The 21672-nt window shown below is 44.3% G+C and overlaps 1 long non-coding RNA gene across 1 annotated transcript; it reads right to left on the reverse strand.

Moving 5' to 3' along the window:
• Positions 1 to 1888: 1888 nt before the first annotated feature.
• Positions 1889 to 18815, reverse strand: LOC308596361. Its single transcript, XR_014012491.1, has 4 exons — positions 18441 to 18815; positions 16234 to 16306; positions 2908 to 2949; positions 1889 to 2041 (listed from the first exon to the last, which is right to left on the reverse strand). It is a non-coding gene; the product is annotated as an uncharacterized lncRNA (long non-coding RNA).
• Positions 18816 to 21672: the final 2857 nt, after the last annotated feature.

The following is a 21672-nucleotide window of genomic DNA, read 5'->3' on the forward strand; positions in this document are numbered from 1 at the left end:
TGGCGCCGCAGCAAAAGGCTGCTGTAAACGCCCCCTCGGAGGCGCCTGGTTGGGTGCCTGCCGAGGGGCGTGGGCGCCAGCCAGGTGAGAGGAGGAGGCAGGGGGCTAATGCCCCCTTAAAGGGGCGGAGCTCGGGCTCCCGCCCACAACCACTCCCCTCTCTTCCAGGGAGGAGAGTCTTTATATACAGAAGGCAATTTATTATTTGTGCTAGGATTTTCTATTCATTTTCTTTGTAACCAACATTAAAAAATATTGCTAGTAAAAACTGTCATGTATAATATTCATCATCACAGCAATTACATTTAAGGCCTTGGCATTTTGAAAAAGGGCAAAATGTAGTGTACCAACCTAGATAGTGATAAATACATGGATTTTAGTGGTTTTTCTTAAAACGTTTTCCAATTCACCTGATTTGATGTCCAGTTTTGGCCTTTAACGAAAACTCTGTGTGGTTATGACTTGAATAGTTCAGAATAAAACAGCTCTGTGACCACAGAATGAGGTGAAATAATATAAAACAAACTAATGTGAAGTTATCTGACCTAGTCTTGTGTACGGAGCTGAGATGAGATCGCTTATGATTAATAAAATAGCATTTTACAATGACCATAACAGGCACCCACAGGTCTCAACATATGCAGCTGAATAAGGACATTTCATTTGGTAGCAGATTTCTTGATGATCAGCACCTAGAACATCTAGTGACAATACACAACACACAGTGACATCCACAACGATGCTAGGTATATAAGCTGCTACTAGTCAGTTGTAGATTTAGCTTGATTATTGCCGTTTTCAATCACCATTTGCCCAATGACACAGAACAAGCACCAGAGCTTTAACATTATTTTGAGAATAGTTGGAACTCACTGGAGATGTAAATGCATGTTTGAATTGGCCATCAATAACAAAGTGAGAGATTTACATGGTTCCAGACGTGCGGTCCTTTCTTTAGGGATGGGACGGTGCAGTCCTATTCATGTGTAGAAGTAAAATTCACTGAGTTCAATGGGACTTAATCATAGGTCATTTTATATGACCGAAAGATAAATGCTAAATGCAAGGACACAAGGAAACATAACAACCAAGCTTTTGAGTGCAGGCGATGTGGAGACAGCCTGTCCTGGATGGGATAGTGTTTCCCTGGAAGGAGCAAGCCCATCTCTTGGGGGTGCTACTGGAGTGGCCTCAGTGGCTAGGAGTGCTTATTTTCAGCTGTTTGTTTTGCTAGCTATGGCCACTTTGGGACAGAGATGTCTTGGTCCTGTTACTCTATGCTCTGATACCTTCCAGATCAGATTATTGCCATACACTAGAGCTGCCCTCGAAGACATGTCGTAAACTTCAACTGGCCAAAAATGCAGCAGCCAGATTAGTAGCTGGGGTTCCCTTTGAACTCATATACCCACTATTGGGATGTGGGTGGCACTGTGGTTTAAACCACTGAGCCTCTTGGGCTTGCCGACCAGAAGGTCAGCGGTTTGAACTCCCGCGATGGAGTGAGCTCTCATTGTTCTGTCCCAGCTTCTGCCAACCTTGCAGTTCGAAAGCATGCGAGTGCAAGTAGATAAATAGGTACCGCTGCAGCAGGTAGGTAAACAGCATTTCTGTGCACTCTGGCTTTCTTCATGGTGCCCCATGCACCAGAAGCAGTTTAGTCATACAGGCCACATGGCCTGGAAAGCTGTCTGTGGACAAACGCCGGCTTCCTTGGCCTGAAAGCAAGATGAGCGCCGCAACCCCATGTCCAGGGGTTCTTTACCTTTTACCATTACCTATTTGAAAACATTTGAGATATTCATACTAGGTGTTTAAAAACCCAAATCACTTAAACTCCAGACATTTGAAAGACTACCTTATTTCTTACAGACCTCAGATGATAAGATCAGCAGAGGGGCGGATTCTTGTTAGTTCCACCATCCTCAGGTGTCTGGGTGGTGGGAGCCATGAGAAGGCATACTTTTCTACAAGGTGCAGAATTCCCTCATACTTGGCACCTTCATTATTCAGCTTTTGTCTTTACCTTGTCCTTTGTCACCTGAGTTATATATATTTTAGGACCCACATTAGTTGTGATTTTATTTCATTTTAAGTTGTATTTTATATTGTTCTGGTGAAGGTCTTGCAATAATGTTCTTGTTCTGGTTGTTAAATGGAAGTCACAACTACATTTTTGAATGCAAAGATTTCATTGTTCAGTGGAATAGTGGTTAGCATTTGTCTGAAGAATGAATGGAACACTAAACAAAGTGAGATCTGTTTGCTTCACTCTTTTTAGAGAATTTCTGCAATTGGCAAAAGTGAGAGTGCACACATATTTTTGCAAATACTGACTGAAAGTTTCATTTTCATCATTTTACTCCTTTGAATAAAACCAAACAGCCACAACAGAAAGCAATTAGTGTCATGCCCAGGGAAATTGTGCTATTGAAAATATTTTTCACATTATAGTAGCTGTGTGCGCGTTGAGTATTTATGGGTTTAACATTTCATTATGCACTTTTTACAGATTTTAATTTTCATTTGTCAGCCATGAAATGTGAAAAATAGGAGCACTTATAAGCGATTCATTAGGTAAAATTTCATATAATTAGGTTCACTGTCCAAACCTCCATGTACGGTTGGATGTTAAAGAAGAGAAGCATAAATAGATGCTTGCAAATGGGATATTTAGCATTTGATCATAAATAGCTGCAAAACTGGAAGTACACACATGATTGTAAAGTTTTTGGAACTCAGCCCACAATCCTTTACTCACTTACTGGGTGGGGGAAAGGGACTTGATTCCAAGAGGGCAAGAATAGGATTGTACTGCTAATTACAATAATTATGCAAAACAGATTGAGGCACTTATGCATTTAACGCTTGCATAGAATACAGAATGTTAGCAGTTTGTCCTCTTACCAAAGCTGTATGACCAAGAGAATCTTCATCAGACCAAAAAAACTGATCTATGTAAGGCACAGAGGTTTCAGAGATATAGTGGTTATTATCATATTATTATTTTCAAGTTTAAACCTGAGACTAAGAAACGTCTTTTTACTGATATTTGTAAATTGCTCTGGAGCCTTGCTTGTTTTTGGCTGAAGAGCAGGTTACAAAATTATTTAGACAAACAGAAATAATAATTGCATGTGAAGACCCCCAAGACCTCCCAAAGAAAGACACAGTTGACAATTCCAGTGAATATTAAGAGACACACAGCGTTGGCAAGTGATGAAATATTCTATTTATAGGAATGCTATATTTTAGTTTATTGAATGGGGATCCTGACTTTGTAGGGAAAGACTAACCCTGCTGCTTCCCTAAATGTATCAGTATATTAGAAATTCAATGAGACTTGGATTTCTTCCTGATAAAACTCATACAACTCACCTCAAATGTAAGGCAAGCATTGCGTGTTGAGTTCCGCAGTGCCACCCCCCAAAAAAATTCACACAGCACACGTTAATTTTTTGTTTAAGGTTTTTGGCATAATTTTGGCCACAACTTTATTTAAATACAGAAAATGTGAGTGGTTGCTTAGGCATTGGTTATGACTATGTCCTTGCCCCCCCAAGGACAGCGCTGGCACTTCCGGACACCACCGGAAGCCAGCGTGGGAAACAAGTATTGGGGAGAAATGAGGCTGGGTAAATGCAGTCCAACACCTCTCACCCTCATGTTCCGGTGGGGTCTTGCCCGGCCCAAGTCCGGCTCCACGGACAAGGACGAAAGGATGGCAAGCCCCTGGATTCCTTTAACGGAATTCCCATTCGCATCATTTGGAGGGATAGGCACCTTACCCCTCCAAGCACCAATTTAACCAATGCCTAACCGCCAACCTTACAAGTTGTGACGATTTGCTACGCAGTAGGCAAAAACCAAGTGGCAAGAGCCAATCAGCCAAATGGCAAAATTCCTACTAGGCCCCCGCTCAAAGGCGAACGACCCCATGACAGGCATAGCAAGGTCAAATGAACCCAAGAACCACCCTATAAAAGGGAGGGGGGGCGGGTGATCCGATGCAAAACGGCCAAGAGGAAGTCCCCTAGTCTAGCTCCTCAATTTATAGACTCTAAACCCCTCCTCCAATTTTGCAACACCCAAATTTCCCCAGCGACCCAATTAACCCTTTCATCTTGGGTTCCCAAAATTGCCTAGTCATGATGGTGGCCTGCTCCCCAACCGCAACACGTGCTCTCTGCTAGTGAGAACACGCTTTGCGTGTTGAGTTCCGCAGTGCCACCCCCCAAAAAAATTCACACAGCACACGTTAATTTTTTGTTTAAGGTTTTTGGCATAATTTTGGCCACAACTTTATTTAAATACAGAAAATGTGAGTGGTTGCTTAGGCATTGGTTATGACTATGTCCTTGCCCCCCCAAGGACAGCGCTGGCACTTCCGGACACCACCGGAAGCCAGCGTGGGAAACAAGTATTGGGGAGAAATGAGGCTGGGTAAATGCAGTCCAACACCTCTCACCCTCATGTTCCGGTGGGGTCTTGCCCGGCCCAAGTCCGGCTCCACGGACAAGGACGAAAGGATGGCAAGCCCCTGGATTCCTTTAACGGAATTCCCATTCGCATCATTTGGAGGGATAGGCACCTTACCCCTCCAAGCACCAATTTAACCAATGCCTAACCGCCATGGAGCCCACGGCTCCCCGCCAAACCACTCACAGCCCCAGCCAAGACCTCAGCTTGGCCACCACCGCACCTAGCCAAGCTTCATTACCCGAAGCAGAAAGGTGCACGCCATCATCTCGGAATAAATCTGGCCTCTGAGAAGAAATCTCAGGATGAAAAATCACATCGCCGCCGAACTCCAAGACCTTTCTCGTCACTGCGGAGTTGATGCGGCCCCTGGCTCTCTCAATGGCGGCTGGGCAACGACTGCCCCTCCAAGCGCGCCGTTGTAGCAGCCTTGACCCAAAAATTTTCGCTACTGGCATCAGAGCCCGCAGCGTCTCCAAGTCCGCTAAAATTGCAGCACGAAGGGAAAAACAGTCCGTAGAAACCAGGTCGTTCTCACCCAGCTGCACCACAATGGCCAATGGGGGTCCTTCCCTTAGCAACTGTCTCCGGATCCGAGGCAGGAGCTCCGGCCAGCGCATTCCCCGTCTGGACAGCCAAGACAACTGAATATGTGGAGGAAGGCCAAGACCTGTACCCTTTTCCGACTGTCGTGCTGCTACACCAGCCCAGTGGATGATGCTGAGCCCCACCATCCAGATGCGGACAGCTGCTAAACCTGAGATAAATAATAATAATAAAAAAAAAACAATGTAAGAAACCATGTTAGCGAACATAACCTCTGAACGCACCCGATTTCCAGCGGCCCAAATCCTTTATTTTGGCGGCTGACAAGCCCCAGTGAGCTGCGGTCGAGGCAGCCCCAATCCTAAATGAATGGGGAGCAAAATCACCAGCTGTGCCGCCACAAGCCAGAATCGCCTTCCGCATCACCTTCGAAATTGGTGCCTGCTAGGCATTGGTTCCCGACTAGCTGCACCCGACCTCAGCAGGGCAGCACTGACGACTGGGCCCCACCATATCGTCAGTACCAGCAAACATTGTGGGGGAGCAATGAATCCCAAGGCAATCGCATCCCGCCAGGTGTTGTTCCCCATAGGGGAAAGATGCACCCCATCTGCCCTAAAGGGGGCAACTGCCTTGAAGAAAAATAGCAGGGTGCAATATTCCAGAACCCACCTAAAGCAAGGACCTATTTTATTTTATTTGTTATTTTATTTACTTTATTTATTTTATTCTATTGTCCACCGCCTTATTAACATGCTTTCTGGCCTGCTCGGTGGTAGTTTGTCTAGGCATTGGTTCCTGACTAGCTGCACCTGACCTCGGCAGGGCAGCACTGACAACTGGGCCCCACCATATTGTCAGTACAAATAAACAGCGTGGGGGAGCAATGAACCAGGATCAGACTCAAGCTCACCCCCAAATGCTCCCAGGAACTCTTGCGTGGCCCTAGCCCTCGAAAGGGGGTGACAAAAGCATGGCGAATCCTTGGATTCCCTTGAATGGAATATCTTTGCACATTGGAGGGGACAGGTGCTCCAACCCCCCCCTCCAGACCACCTTGAACCAATGCATTAAATTATTTTGAGTCCAGGGAGAGCTGCCATCAACTCAATCCAAGCCCTCTTGCATGCAGGAATGCAAACTTATGCTGGAGGAAGACAGCAAACATTCTCGCCCAGCTGTACCACCAGCACTGCGGGAGGACCTGCACAGGTCACACCCGACCACACCAAAGGAAGGATCTCCTCCCAAGCATTCCCCATCTGGACATCCGGTATATGTTCACTTGGGCAGGAAGACTGAGATGGCGCCCCAGTCCAAACTCAACATGCTTGCCAGCCTAGTGTACAATGCTGTGGCCCAAATGTGCACAGCTGCTCCTATGAAAAGAGGAAATAACAGACAAGCATCAGCACAGACATCATTGTGACACTTCCTGATATAACCCTTGTCAGCGTCAGACTTCCAATGACCCGTATTCACAATCCTGTCTACTGCCAGGCCCCCAGTGTGCAGCCTTTGCAGCAGCACCTAATCGTAAGGAATGAGGCGTGTTCAGCGGTAAGCAAGCCGCAGGCCGTAATAACTGGTGCACAACGTGAGCACATTGATGCCTGGCTAACAGGAACCCATTTTCATGCACTAGGAGCGGGCCAGCCCCCCAGGGAATAAAAAGCCAAATATTCTGTTATCCATAACCGGGCAAGGGCCCTCCTCACCTGTGGCGGGAAGCCTGATTGTGGCACTCCTGCCCACTAAGTCTGTTTTTGGAGTTCCCAACTCTAATGACAAGCTCCAAAGGATGAGGAAAAGTCCTGAAGCAATAAGCCTCCAGACTCTCAGCCCCGTACTGGCTCCAACAACCATTTCCTCAGGGCGAAAATGCAATGGACTACTGAAAGGAGTCTTGCATTGATCTTAACCAGCAGACAAGTTTTAACTTGTTACAGATACTGCATAGGTAAAATTGACCGACTTCCTGCCCACTGTCCTATGAGGTTGGAGCCTATTCCAACCTTCCAAGGCCCTGCGCACTACAAACTTTATGCAAGGGTCTCTGAAAATTAAAGCTTCAGTGTAACAGACATTGCAGCGGACTGAATTCTTATAGTTATAACAGCACGCCCAATCTGCAGCAGGTGGACCAAATACTGCAGGATCTGCTCAGAGGATGGGGGCCAATTCATCTGAATGGCCGAGGACTGCCAGCTTAAGGCTAAGAAATCCATCCTTCCCATAAGAGGTAAAAGCAGAAGGGGAAATGGAAGCTGTCGCTCTCTGTAATTACTAATTGTTGTCAAAATGCCACAGGTGGTCTGGAAAAGTCTGGCAATAGCTGAGTCTGGAGCCCAGGATCTGAAGCGCTTCATCTGAAAGTGGGATAGAGTGTCAGCGACATTGTTAGAGGATCCCGTAATTTGGAGAGTAGAAAGCACAATATTAAACCTTAAGCGGCGCAGCTCGAAAGTATGAGCAGGGCGGCAGAGACTGTGCTAGAGCGTGAGGACTGTTTTGCCAAGATGCTCACCACTACCTGGTTATCAAACCAAAAGCCGATCCGATGGTCACTGAACTCCTCGGGCCACATGTGAACTGCTACTACAATGGGGAAAACTCAAGAAAAGTTATGTCACATGATTGCCTCACCACACCGGGCTTGAGGCCCTAGCTTTGCACACCAGCAACCCTTGAATTAAAACCAAAGGGCAAAGATCCAGCAGCACCAGCATGAAAATCCCTGTGCGGGTTCAAGGTATCCTGCCATGGCGAACTACTATTGCATACATGCAGGAATTGCTACCATCGCCTGAATATCTGCCTTCACCACACTTGGTAGGCGTACACAAAGGTAAGGGGACCTCAGGCAGCCTGGCCTAGTGGGAAGATTAATTAAGTGACCCAGCAAGATCGGATCTGATGAAGCATCACTTGCTACAGAGGAAGGATTACAAAATAACTTCCTTCAAGGCAGACAGCTTCTCCATAGGCAAGTGGTATGTTGTAGCAACGATATCCAACTGGATCCCTAAATAAAATGGGAATATTGGGCAAAAAGTATTGAGCTATTGCTTGCCAGCTTCCAGCCCCCGCTTGGGCAGGGGGCATCTTGTGCTGCCATCATGATATGTAAATTTACAGGGCCGACGCTGGCCAGAACCCCTAAAGAAGTCCCGACAAAGCTGCCACCGAGCCAGCTTCCTTTTCAGACACACACTCTGTGCAATGCAAAACAAAAACAAAAAGAAAACAAAAACAAAACACACACTCCGTGCAGTGCACACACTCTCCATGCAATGCAACTACACACTCCGTGCAATGCAACTACACACTCCGTGCAATGCAAAAAACATGCTCTGTGCAATGCAACTACACACTCCGTGCAATGCACGCACAAACCCTCCGTGCAATGCAACTACACACTCCGTGCAATACAAAACACACTCCCTGCAATGCACATACTCCATGCAATGCAACTACATTCCATGCAATGCAACTACACACTCCGTGCACTGCACACACCCTCCGTTCAATGCAACTATGTACCCCGTGCAATGCACACACACTCTGTGCAATGCAAAAAACACTCTCTGCAATGCAACTACACCCTCCATGCAATGCACACACCCTCCGTGCAATGCACACACCTTCCGTGCAATGCAACAACCCACTTCGTGCAATGCAGCAACCCACTTCGTACAATGCAACAACACACTTCGTGCAATACAACACACTTTGGGCAATGCAACTACACACTCCGTGCAATGCACACACACCCTCCATGCAATGCACACACCCTCTGTGCAATGCAACTGCAAATCTCTCACGCAATGCAATGCAATTGCAGCCCGTGCAGCGCCGTGCTCTGCAACGCACAGAGCAAACTGCAATGCAGGCACACAAAGGTGCTTTCTCCCAGTTGCATGTTGCAAACGTGGCGCCCGTTACATCCCTCGCAGTGAGGTAACCACCAAAAGGACCTAAGTGTCCAGGTAGAGCAATGGGGGAGCATGCAGCTGTCCCATACAGGGACCAATCCTGAAACCTAGGCATTACCGGCACTATGCGCTGACCCAGTGAAACCAAAGCTTCATGGACCACATGGGGACACTATTCAGGCTGGAAACGCTTCCAGGCCATCAAATTCTAGGGCAAACCCCTAGGATCACCTGCTAGGCCAGGCATAAATGTTTCCAGTGAAATAGCAGAGTTGAGGTAGCCCACAGCTTGTCCAGGTACCCCTGCTTGCCCTTTTAGAGGGAAGCGCCCCTTCAAGAAACCCAAAGTTCTTCTATCACAAATGGGCCAAACTACCCAGCAACAGAATAGCCCAAAAGGAGCAGTTTGTTTGTTTTGTTATGACAATGGCTAAGAGGGGGATATGAACCCTGTCTCCCAGGTCCTAGTCCTACACTTTAGCCACTAAGCCACAATGGCTCATCTCTAAAATGGCAGTCGCCACTATCAGGGCAAAACAAACTTAAAGAAAATAAACTCATTCAGAAACAGCATAGTTCAAGAGCATATACAGAGTGCTCATAGTCCTTGGAGGCACAGGGAGCCTCTGGGGCCCTCTGTCTGCCTCAGATATAGATTAGCAGCAACTGGGCCTGCAAGCAGATACATTCCTATAGCGAGCAATGTCATAACAATATTAAAGGAACTCAAATTAGTGCTCCCACCCAAGGCTAGCTTAAAATTTGGCCAACAGCGCTGCACACACTCAAAATAAAGCCAATCTCCGGGGATACTATAAACGAAAGTGATACCAGCTAATCTGGGAACAGCCCTGACTAGCCCCACAATTTCAACAAGAGAAATGGGGGAAACCTTTTTGCGAAAGAAAGCCCCTAACGGGGGCTCTCTCTCCCTATTGGGAAAGGCAAGCCACAGATACAGGGAGAATCTTCCCACAGGGCAGGGTAAGGGGTGGGGTGGGGTGGGAAATCAAACAGGAAAAGGGGGGAATTAAATTATTTAAGGGACTAGAGAGGATTAAAAAGAAAGGGGAAATAAAGAAATAAAGAAATGTAACCAGACAATGAGAAGATTGTCCAAGTGCTCCATGTGATCCGATGCAAAACGGCCAAGAGGAAGTCCCCTAGTCTAGCTCCTCAATTTATAGACTCTAAACCCCTCCTCCAATTTTGCAACACCCAAATTTCCCCAGCGACCCAATTAACCCTTTCATCTTGGGTTCCCAAAATTGCCTAGTCATGATGGTGGCCTGCTCCCCAACCGCAACACGTGCTCTCTGCTAGTGAGAACACGCTTTATTACCCCCATAGTCCCTTTCTGTCTGAGATTTGATTCAGAGCCAGGGAATAATTCAGTTCCATTTCTCTGCTGGAATAACACCCAAGCAGGAGATTGGACAGGTGGGGAGTTGGAGACTCATGGGAGGTTGGAGAAATGGGGGAAAATAAGATTTAGGTAGGTGAGGAAACTTGGAGGCTCATTGGGGTAAGGAATCAGACCCCACTGCATTCCTGAATAGGAGGAGGAGGAGGAGAAGAAGAAGAAGAAGAAGAAGAAGAGGAGGAGGAGGAGGAGGAGGAGGAGGAGGAGGAGGAGGAGGAGGAGGAGGAGTTTGGATTTGATATCCCGCTTTATCACTACCCGAAGGAGTCTCAAAGCGGCTAACATTCTCCTTTCCCTTCCTCCCCCACAACAAACACTCTGTGAGGTGAGTGGGGCTGAGAGACTTCAGTGTGACTGGCCCAAGGTCACCCAGCAGCTGCATGTGGAGGAGCGGGGACGCGAACCCGGTTCACCAGATTACGAGTCCACTGCTCTTAACCACTACACTACACTACACCACACTGGCTCTCTAGGAGCATGAAGGAAACTGAACTGACTTCAAGGGGCTCAGACCGAGCTAAATCAAACTATTTCTCTCTCTGTGTGTATACTTGTGTGTGTGTATTTCTGCTTAATCTGAACCAGTCTTATTTGATCTTGGGGAAACTCCACCATCGTAAAAAACCCCAGTATCATTCTGCTGGTATTTTAATTAATTTGAGGAAACATTTACAGCATTCCATTTAAGTAACCTCCATTGAAGGGCTAGCAATAGGGATTAAGTTGTAGTGTAGTTTATCTCTTCCCTGATACATTACCTGCATTTCTACTATTAATACTAGCTTAATATAGATAATTTTCAAAACACCTAGCTTATCAGGCTGTTTTATTTATTTTTTTTTTTTGTAAATCACACATTTAATTGAACAAAATTTATTTTTCCAAAAAAAAAGAAAAGAAAATATTTTAAAGAAACTAAGGAGATGACATGAAGAGAAAATACAACTCAAAAAATAGAAACGTAAATATATAAATGACTGCAGGTCACTTTGCACTTCAGGAAGAGCGAAAAGCTAAATGGTTACTTCTGCCCAGTCTCACTGATTGTGAGAAATTGCCATACTTGAAGATTTCATACCTGCCACCTTATTTGCCTCTCTGGATAATTGTCATAAAATTTGGGTGGCCAGTTTTCAAAAATACCTGCATATCATATTCACCAGCCTCCTACATCACCCCATTCTGAGTCTAGGCCAACATTCCCCAACCAGGTGTGCTCCAGCTGTTTTGGGCTGCAGTGCTCATCAATCTCAGCTAACTAGGCAGGTCGCAGTGGTTCTTCAGCAGAGTGTGGAAAGGTACCTTGAAGGTACTGCATTAGCATCCGGGTCACACAATAGCATTTTGGAAAGACCCCACCCCCTAGATAGAAAGAGAAGAGATGGAAACATGCCATCTTTATTCATTTTTAAACAAAAGGCATGAAGTTGAATTTTACCAGTTGATTAATATTTCGCTTTTCAGGACTGTGGAATGCAGTCCTATAAAGATCCGTGCATTCTCTTCTGACACTTTTATTTCAAGACTATTGTTTATATCAGCTGAAAGACTGACCCTGTTTAAACAATATAGTGCGATGGAACTACGTGCTTTTCTGTTTGCTGAAACTTTATGATGATAAACCATCCCCTTTTACTTAACTCTCAAGAGTAACCCAATACATTCATTTCTTTAACAAAGGCCAGTACTAAAATGTTATGCTGAAAAATCACAGAAGGATTATTAGCGTGCTGTAGCCGACAGCATTGGAGAAATTTAAATACAGGGGAAACAAGAATAATGAGAATAGCAGGCCTATATATTCTGTCAAATTGAACTCTTTAGCTTCCCAGAGAAGGGAAATGGAAACATTTGAGATTCAAAGTACAGAGCCTGGGAACCAATAAGGAAGTTACCTGCAAACTATAAAGGAAATAATTTCCACTGGCGAAAATGGGCAAAGGAGGACAGTGGATTTCTAGGGCAAAACAAATGAAAATGATTCTTCAGGAATAGTGTTATGAGTCCCAAGATAGAACTATCTCTGGCTAAGAGGATTTAGAAGTAACTGGAGAGAGACACTTAAAAGTCAGATGCAGAGAAACGGCCACATTTGGTATAGGAATTTTAAAATGAAGGGCTCCCATGGGTCTATTCTATGGCCACTGCAGCACAATAATTTGAAAGGCTCCAAGAAGTCTCTTAAGCTCATTGTAATCTTGGTGTTGTTGGAAGCAGACATTGGAGCCTGAGTCTGCAGTCTAGCAAGGCAAACTAAGGCCCCTTTTGGCAGGAAAGAGTGTGATGGGGTCATTTCCCCAGGTTTTAAACATGGAGGATGCCATAATGACATTGACAAATGGTACATTTCAACAGAGAAGAGAAGGAAGAAGGCAGCAAATGAAGATTCCACCCTTGAGCTTCTTGGAGCCTTAGAAAGGTCCCGTCTTTCATTTATTTCTAATATAAAGAGGAAGGGTAGACATTGTGAATGGGAGTGTGTTTCTATAATGTTTACATTGGGGCATGGATGATTTAGCAAGAAAATACAGATGCCTCTACTTTTGACTTCCTAATCTTCCAAACTCGCAAATTACATGTCTACAGAATAAACTTTCCAGGAGCAGACGACCCAATGTCATAATTATTACTGCAGTTGAAAGTTTGTGTTACAGAGGAAGTCCAAAATCTGGTGAATCTCAAGATTCGCATGCTGACAATACCATGATGAATTTTGTCAGCGTCCAAAGTGATGTATACATTGCCACATTTTCTGTACATGAGAAAATTGGCACTCATTACTGCTAGCATTCACTGGCATTTCACTGATTTTTCAAAGTATATCTTGCAAATCTTCAACACACATGCTCTGACAATGGCGGGCATTTACATACCACCATTCATACATAAATATTAGCATTCTTTCACTTATCCACTGTAATATATTGCATAATTTCTGATCAAATATCCATAGATGTTTTCCTGCTGCCATTTTCCTTCCTGTGCCATTCCTATGCTAGCATCTCATCTCCCAAGCACAACCTCCTCTGATACACCACCCCATCTGCACAGATCTTGGTATTTCTGCGCAAAATTTGTGCAAGAATTCTAAAGGAATTAGAATTTAGAATTCCTACATTTCCTAGAATTCCCTTCACCAAAAGGATAGAATAACCCTGATTATCAATTCTTTTCACATCAGCATGTGTTCAAAACAAGCAGCACCTATCTGCAGAAGATTTAAGCATGAAATATGACAGGAGGATGCAGATAGTGGCTACATAAGTAATAAAGTAATTGTCTGCAGGAGAGAGAAATATATCTTGTTTTAAAGAAGGGTCCCTTGGCTGTCAGCCTCCTTTGGCTGGGATAAGATGTTCACAGGCAGCTGTGGGCTCACCTCAGGCTTTTACAGGTGTCTATTCAGACATTATTCAGTTTTCTGTGTTATGCATCTGTCTCTAGCTGTGGCTCTAGGGTCTTTCCACATAGGCAAACATATGTTAAACTGAAGCATGGTTAAACCTGGTTCCAAGCAGGATGTTGTACTATCCTCCCATACAGATGTCATATCATGTTCATTAGGTTCATTAGGTTACAGAGCAATCTGCCATTTCATGCAAGAAGAAGCTAAATAAGTGGGAGAGTTACTGTCATGAGCTAAGGCATGGCTGGGGGCAGTATCAGGATCCATGGAGGCTGAGGTGGTAGCATGTTGGGAGCCGTGTCCTTCTGATCTCATGTTGCCATCATCTCACAATGCATAGTAAAAATAAAATAACAAATCCACATGTACTGAAAGAGGCCTGTTTCTTATGTCAAAACATCCTCACTGTATATATTTTGAGGACACATACAGATTCAAGGGGAAAGTCCTCAATGTTTTAGGGACTGGGTAGAACCTTGGAAAGGCACATTGGTCTAAGAAGATATTTCTAGAAATGCTGAGCTTTCCCAAGCAGACAACCACATAGCATCTGATTTAAGTTCTGCATTGCATCTAGGTCAGTGGCGTAGCGTGGGGGGTGCCAGGGGTGCCAGCCGCACCGGGCGCAACATTTGGGGGGGCGCGTTTGGCCGGCCCTCCTCGAGGAAGCAGGAACCCCACTGTCCTCGGACCTCCTCCGAAGGCTGGCGGTGGGGCAGAGAGACACCTTCTCCCCGCGCCAGCCTTCGGATGGCTGCTCCGAAGCCTGGCGGTGGGGCGGAGAGACCTTCTCCCCGCGCCAGCCTTCGGATGGCTGCTCCGAAGCCTGGCAGTGGGGCGAAGAGACCTTCTTCCCGCGCCAGCCTTCGTAGCCTGGCGTAGCGTGGGGGGTGCAGGGGGGGCTGCTGCACCTGGCGCAACATCTGGGGGGGCGTGGAAGAGACTCGAGTGCTAAAATCCATGGGTTAGGGGGCGCAAATTACTTGCCTTGCCCCGGGTGCTGAGAACCCACGCTACGCCACTGATCTAGGTGAGCTTCACAATGAATTCATTCTTGGTTTCAGTTCCAGAATGAACAGTGAATTGACAGTGTGAACTGGATAGAATGCTTCAGGTTTTCCTAAAGAAACCTACTAAGCACCAATGGGAAGGGTAAGGCAGTGCCCACAATTTCTTGCTAAAACCATTTATTTACATTTCAATTAAATGCATAATAGGCTTGAAGAGAATATATATATATCAGGGATAATCAACATGGTGCTCTGAAGATGTTGTTGGACTACAGCAGCCCCAGTCAACATAGTCAATAATCAAGGATGACGGGACCTGTAGTGAAACAACATCTGAAGGTCGGCACATTGGCTACTCTATGCATAGGGGATGAGAGATTAATCTGATCATTAGAATTAAATATGAGATGGTGACAAGAAACCTATGCCTGTTTGGTTACCTTGCAGCTGGCCAAGATCTACACGTGGTCATGAGGCTACTCATATCCACCATAAAATAGTATACAGCATCAGACTTCATTAATGTTAAACCTGAGGAAGGCATGCAATGAGACAGACAACATTTTTGTGTGAGTAAAAAACCCCAAATCTCAGCCTTTGTTTTGTTGCAAAATATATATTAATTGAAATGGGTAATACATCAAAATTCTGATTCTTTCTCTTTGCCAAATTCAAGAAGAGGATGAAGGAAACAAATTCAGGCCTGTTTAGCTTAGTTGGTTAGGGACGCAGGTGGCACAAGGTCTAAACCACTGAGCCTAGGGCTTGCCGGTCGGAAGGTCGGCAGTTCGAATCCCCGCGACAGTGTGAGCTTCCGTTGCTCAGTCCCAGCTCCAGCCCACCTAGCAGTTAGAAAGCACGTCAAAGTGCCCAAGGTTGCAGGATTGATCCCTGCATGGGACAGCTGCATATTTGCATTGGACTAGATGATCCTCAGGGTCCCTTCTAACTTTATGATTCTATGAATCTGTGGACTGTCCTATGAATCTATAAACACAGAAGCTTTTACTGAGTCGGACTTTTGGTCTATCTACCTCAGTACACTACACTGACGGACAATACTTCTCCATGTTTCCATGCAGGAGACATTCCCATACCTACCTGGCTGTTGAACCAGATATATTCTCCGTGCAAAGCAGAGGTGCTCTGCCAATGAGCTGAGGCCTTTCCCTATAGCAACATAAAATGAGGAATAATAACGTTCCTTTCAAAGAATTCCCAGAAGTACCAGTCATTCAGATACACACACTATCAGCTTGGGGGAAAAGAAAGATAATACCAGTGTAAAGTAACTACCCATAAAGTGAATATATATATGGATCAAAACTCCCACATTGTTCCAGCAGCCAGCAGCTTAACAGCAGTTTGGTCGAACTTTCAGTTTTGCAAAGCTGCAGCAGCAACTGAAATGACTCCTCAACAGCTGACGGAGACCTGCCTGGGTGTTCCCTTTCTTGTGGTTCCCTGGTTATCCCAAAATGGCTGGATGCCAAGGAGATCTGAAAGACTAGAACAAAAGGGGGGGTGATAACAATGCTGAGATGGCCAATTATTTACATGTGTGAGAAATAGTTTTCTACTGAAAAGTGAAAGCAGAAAGGGAAACACCATCAGTGATAGGAAGGGCAGAGGACTTCAAGGACTTTTCTCTTCAAGCATGATAAATTAAGCATATGGAGAGCTGCTGCTTGGCCATTGATGGCTGGTCCCACAGCAACCTTCTTGGCAAATTCAGTTGCATTATTTTGCATAATATGACTCATTAGGGGCCACCTCGATTGTCCCTCACCCCCAAAAAAACACCATTAAGGAAACATATTCAGTACTGTACATCATGACTTAGGACCCCTCTGGAATGGGGCCACATCTACACCATATATTTAAAGGGCTTTAAACAGCCATGACTTCCCACAGAGAATTCTGGGCTGTAGTTTGTTAAAGGCGCTGAGAGTTGCTAGAAGACCCCTATTCCCCGCTCAGAGCTACAATCCCCAGAGTGGTTTGATAATGAATCCCTAGTGACAGGGGGCTCTGGAAATGGTATCTCTGTGGAGGGAACAGGGCCCTCCTAATCAGTGCTATTTTTTCTAGAATGAGATGCTGAAGCTCACCTTGAACTCCCTTGAGTGTTTGTGGGAGTGGGGAGGCTCGGTTAATTTCATTGTACACAGGTTGTACATTGACAATAAAGGTATTATTATTATTAGAATGACAATGGTATCCGCCTTAGAGGTGCCAGAGCTAAGCAAAGCATTTTCTGAGAGAATGTGAGGGACTGTGTTGCTGCTTTAAAGGAGGCCATCTTCAGCAGTATATGAAGTGTGATTCTTCTCCTTTCCCTTTGACAGAAGAGGGAAATCAATCACACTCCAACATATTGCTACAAATCCCTGCCTTTAAACTAGTGACTGTTGTAGCCACTTCATATGAGCATGGGCATAGCCAAGGGGAGGCATCAATAAAAAGCAATATAACTCAATACAAATCTGAGGTTCTCTCCCCCCCCTAACAAAAACCTGCCCCCTCCCCAAAAAAAATCCTGGCTATGCCCATGCATATGAATGAACCCTCAGTGTGACCTGTAGGAGGTGATTCATGGGGCAATGGGAGTAGTTAAAATGCAAATACTGTTGAAATTTTGTGACATTTCTCAGGAAACGGTTGCATTATCTTTATACATCGTACAAAGCTAAAGTGTGGAGCCACTTCATGGCAACATTCTCAAATGAAGCAAAACATCAGAAGAATATCCAAATAGCTGAGACAAATAACTAAGTTTTCCCCCAACTGCATTGCTGAGACACTCCACACTCCTCTTCCTCCGCCAGTGCCTACCACTGAAGTACATCCTGCCCCTTACTGCAGGTTTTTGGAGAAGGCTGCACATCTCTAACTAAACACAAATAAACCAAACAAGCTAGTCATGTTGCTGGGAACTGGACAAATGTTATCCCGCCCACCCCCACCCCCCGGGCACTTTGCAAAGCCGCTCATAAAAATCCTCTTATCTTAAAAAAAGGTTTCAGGGATTGTTTTATTAATAAACCCATTCCTGGATAAATTGCATCAGTGAGCGATTTTCCTCAGTAAGGATTTGCATAGCACCATGAAAGACCATATATGCAAATTCAAATTGTTGTTGTTATTATTGAGCTAGCTTGTCCAGTGCAAGTTATTCCTCGTGGAATTGCTTCAGTGAGTGCAGTACGATAGAAAAGTGTTAGTATAGCAATTATGAAAGCCCCTGGTAAACCTCCTTAATTAAAGCTGTGTTTAATTTTATAACTAATTATGCAGCTCTGGAAATGGTTCTAAAGTAAGTGTGTGTGTGTTTAAAAACTGTTGCATTCCAGCAATGTGCCAGATAATTATTGCTCATCCAGAGAATAAAGCCTTTTGGCCAAAAACTTAATATCCACATGTAGCTTATATATGCAGTTAAACATTTATATCCCACCTATTTTATGTTAATTGCAGGCAGCTTAAAACAGACTATGGTAATCCAATCAATCAAACTGCATTTAAACTACACCACAAATATAATTATGATAAATTTGATAATGATGCCAACTCATGAAGCTGATGGGAAAACATAGGGCATTCACCACCACCACCCAACATATGAAACTGCATACACTTACCTGGATCTAGCTAGATCAGGATCACCACCTTCTCTGACGCTGAATCTCCAAAGTCTCAGCCAGGGGTCCCTGCCAGTTTTCCTGCCAGAGCTCCTGGAACTGGTGGTGTCCAGGATTGGACCTGAGACCTTATATATGTGAAGCATGAGTCCTACTGTTGAACCAGGGCCCCAGAGAATGCTCACTTAGGATGCATTCACACAGCAATGCAATAGGAAACATCACAACATCATTATATTCCTCCATGTGCCAAGGTCTTGATTTTTATAATTCTACTCTCTCTAGTTTTATAACAGCAAATCATTTCATCTTCAAAAAGAAAAAGGAAAAAAAAGAACTGCATTTATTTTAGACTGAATTCACAAGCTTATCTGTTTCCCTTGATGGTTTGGGTCAATGTGATCTCTGCTGGCACTCCACTGGTGTTAACAAGGTGTCAACACTTAACAGTGTGTCATCAAGAATATATTTAGGTCCTTGTGTTGTTTCAAAGAACAACTTTCTTCTCTGGGAAGGGCTAAGAGAGCTTTCAAATGTAAATTGGCTTCTTCACTTCCTGATGACAGGCTAGCTCACCCCAGGTGGTGATTCAGATGCATCATGTCTGATGTTTTAAGCAGGGGGAAAGTAAGTTAAGAATCAGGATTAGCTGAACATTTCGCTTGTAAAGATGCAAAACACAACTCTTTCAAAAGAATGCACTAACAGCTCAAGTCACCAATCTATATTTCAATAACATAATAAACGCCCTCAGCCTCTTCCAAGTATCTGCTGGCTGGCTATTGCACTTCCCGGATTGACATTGCTTTCTATGAATCAGTTTGTCATACCTTAAGTGAAAAAGTAGAATTTCTACGAACATTCAGCAGTTGGACTAGAACCCGAGAGAAGTGGGTTCAAAACTTAATGGGGTGACTGACCTTGTCCCAGTTATTACTCTCAGGCTGCTCTACTGCACAGGGTTGTTTTGAGAATAATCAAATGAAGGGGAGGGTGGAAAGAGGAGAACCAGGAAGAAAATTAAATGCTTAGATTTGTGTTCTCCCAGACATTTAATCTTTATCTTAGTATTACATCCTTAGACTGCATAAGCAATATGGGCTAAAAAAAGGGGGGGGGGGAGAATGATAGATCAAAAAATATTTTTAACAATCTCATCCATCTCTCATAAGTAACTGAATTAAATGAAAAGCTAACATCCTAATCCTCATATATTTTCAAACACTAATAAAACAGAGGGGTCCTCATATCACAATGGCATAAATTACATATTCTGCTGCTTTAGTTAAGAATAATGTATGCAATTCAACCCCCATGTAGAACAGCTTCTATTTATCCGAAGTCAGGCAGGTTCAATATTTTGTCAATATCAGAATCGCACATTGTTCAATGACTTTTGAAATTAAAACAAGTGCTTTTCAGATGTGCAGAAATCCACATTTCATCTCACTGCAATTTCAGTTCTTGGCCTGATGTTCTCCAAATAAATTCCTGTCTGCCTGTTATGTATTATTATTGTCAAAGGTGCTGAAAGCTCAGTCATAACATCTGAAGCTTGAAACAAATCCAAAACCAACCTAACCAGATAGTTTTCACCAGAGGGTTTTTGAAGTAGGGCCAAAAACATATTTCAAAGCCACCCCACCTGATGTTAAGTGTCTTAACATCAGACCCTAATGATTCCGAAAATCCAGGCTAAACAGCATAAGATGTGTGCTTAGTATGGAAGTTGTTCTGTTCATCATCAATTAGACAGGATTTTTGTAATGATGAAAGATGTTTAGGATATCATTCCTCCAATTCTTTACATCTGTCAGGGTAAATCCATTGTTGACATTAATAATTACACTGGGCACCATTCAACAGTATGAAATGCTATGCATACCCACTGTATCCCAACTTGTGGAATGAAATGTGTGCAATGACACGAGACTTCAGTAAACGGAGAATCTTACCCATGACACACTTGCATCTCCTGCTGAAGAAGGTGTGTTATGTATTCAGACTGACAATTCCTTTGTCAAACTTCACTTTTACAATTCAGAAGGGTGGCCTTTTGGTGTCAAACCCCCCCTTTTTCCATTGCAGCCCTTCAGTGGGCACCCTCAAAATTTCCCATGAGGTGGGCTTTGTCAATATCCACACACAGTTTTACCAAGGGAAACACTTCCAATCAGCCCTCTAGCAAAGCCACAGAAAAAAACATGGGGAACTAGGAATGAGAGACAAGAGTCTGCACTTCTCAAGAGACCTTTGTCGTAAGCACAACATCCTAGCAAAATAATGATGAGTGTCTCTGTCACATTGTTGTTGCTATTATTATTAGCTGCTATTATTATTTTACCAGCACCAACCCTTCACCAGCAGGTCGAGGGTAGGTTTCAACACTTTAAAATCCAGTGTTAAATGCAGTGAAAGCAACTTTTACAGGAGTAGGGTGGATCCTGAAGACACCCATCTCAGGTGTCAAAGAGGTATGTTTTCAGCATTTACCAAAAACTGTATAGTGGAGGTGTTAGGCACACCTCTGTGGGGAGACACAATTTAGGGGCTGCCATGGAGAATGCACTTTATTGGGCCACCACCGCCCACAAAAATTTGAGGGTGGCAGAAGTACCATGTGGGCACCCTCTGTTAGTCTTAGCACCCAAGAGGCACTGTGGTGAAGGAGGGCTATGTTTTAGACCTCCACAGAAAACTAGAGGGGGGAACCAAAGCCCAATTGCCTCCATGAGGGACCCCAAAGGGTGGACTTTTGCCTCCAGACCATTTTTCTAGGGTCAGATTGTTAACTGGGAATTCTTCTTTAGTTCAGATTTCAATCCAAACAGGAGAAGAATCAAGTGGCTCAGTAATGCATACTTTCTCCTTGAAGCAAATATTCTGAAGCTAGATTATGTTTGTCAATATCTCTACTACAGACATGCTGCTCTTAGTGATCGTAGGTGAGTCAGCTTTCATAGCCCTACGGTCTCCCTAATCCTCTCCAAAGTTGATAAACTGTGCCTTCTCCATGTCCAGGATCACAAGACCACCATATTTTTTTATTGTGATTGGTCTACTTTTGGTCCTGCCCTTTTGCTTCTCTTTTCCCTTGCCAAATGGCAAATCTCTTTTTCTGCTGCTACTACCATTAACTGTGTGCCAAGCACCTGGTAATCTCCTCTAGTTCATCAGAGGATTTTCAAATGAAATTAATAAACAAATTAATAACCAATCATGATAACAAGAA

The sequence above is a fragment of the Podarcis bocagei genome, assembly GCF_964188305.1.
Source record: "Podarcis bocagei genome assembly, chromosome: 10".
Lineage (NCBI taxonomy): Eukaryota > Metazoa > Chordata > Lepidosauria > Squamata > Lacertidae > Podarcis > Podarcis bocagei.